Source organism: Accipiter gentilis, chromosome 23 (genome assembly GCF_929443795.1).
Source record: "Accipiter gentilis chromosome 23, bAccGen1.1, whole genome shotgun sequence".
NCBI classification, from domain to species: domain Eukaryota; kingdom Metazoa; phylum Chordata; class Aves; order Accipitriformes; family Accipitridae; genus Astur; species Astur gentilis.
Window position 1 is genome coordinate 24,295,445 of NC_064902.1, and position 1,288 is coordinate 24,296,732.

At 49.5% G+C, this 1,288-nt stretch overlaps 1 non-coding gene across 1 annotated transcript; it reads right to left on the bottom strand.

The window, feature by feature from the left end:
* Positions 1-546: 546 nt before the first annotated feature.
* On the bottom strand, positions 547-620 carry TRNAI-AAU (transfer RNA isoleucine (anticodon AAU)). The gene has a single exon. It is a non-coding gene; the product is annotated as a tRNA-Ile (tRNA).
* Positions 621-1,288: the final 668 nt, after the last annotated feature.

Here is a 1,288-nt window from a genome sequence, read left to right on the forward strand (position 1 = left end):
AGGATCTGGCTCTTGCAAACTTAAAGGCAAAGAAAAACCTATTAGCTTTTCAAGCCTTCAACCCAGTTCATAGAATGCTTTGGGCTGGAAGGGACCTTAATGATCATCTAGTTCCAACCCTCCTGCCATGGGCAGGGACACCTTCCACTAGACCAGGTTGCTCCAAGCCCCATCCAACCTGGCCTTGAACACTGCCAGGGATGGGGCAGCCACAACCTCTCTGGGCAACCTGTTCCAGTGCCTCACCACCCTCACAGGGAAGAACTTCTTCCTCACATCTGATCTAAATCTACCTGCTCCTGTACAAAGTCCCTCCCCATCTTTCCTGTAGCCCCCTTTAGGTACTGGCAGGCTGCTCTAAGGTCTCCCCAGAGCCTTCCCTTCTCCAGGCTGAAGGACCCCAACTCTCTCAGCCTGTCTTCGCAGGAGAGGGGCTCCAGCCCTCGGATCATCTTCATGGCACTCCTCTGGACTTGCTCCAACAGCTCCATGTCCTTCTTGTGTTGGGGATCCCACAGCTGAACACAGTACTCCAGGTAAAAGCAGTGGCCCGTACGGGGATCGAACCCGCGACCTTGGCGTTATTAGCACCACGCTCTAACCAACTGAGCTAACCGGCCCCACAACATCTACATTTTGCAGCTGAAACATTTCCTTTAATAGAGCACAGCTTGCTGGATAGAGCAGCTATCCATTTTGGAGACCTAGGAAAGCATCCCAGGCTCTGAAGCAAAATTAAAACCTAGACAAAAAATACCTCATAGAAGCAGCAACTGTATCAGGCCTGGGTACACCAAACACTCTGCCCCATCCCACCAAGGCAGGTGGCTGAGCAGGAGAGGGCTCCCTGGAGAGCTGTGCCTGGCCAAGAATCTTATGTAAAAAATCAGTGGGACAAGGGGAAAGTGCCCTGATCTGCACCGTCAGCACACCAGGAGGGATGAGGCTCCAGCTGGAGCCTCCCCTCCATATATGCAACACACACATCGCTGCTGGTTTTGTTCTAGGGATGTGGACAATCCAAGCTGAAATCCCAAAATGCTGTCTGTGAGATAAAGGCAATGGAACAAAGTATTTCTTCTATTGCTCCCTTTTATCCTGAGCATAGTAATCAATAATTTTATGCACTGAAGAAATGTTTATCTTAAATGGAGCTTCCCTTCTCCATTTGAAGATCTGGTACACGCCTTTCACTTTTCAGCTCTCCTTAGACACTGATGAAATCACCTGGTTCCTATAACATGTTACAAGTGGTCTTGGGTGCCCTGTTTACATTAAAACAATACAA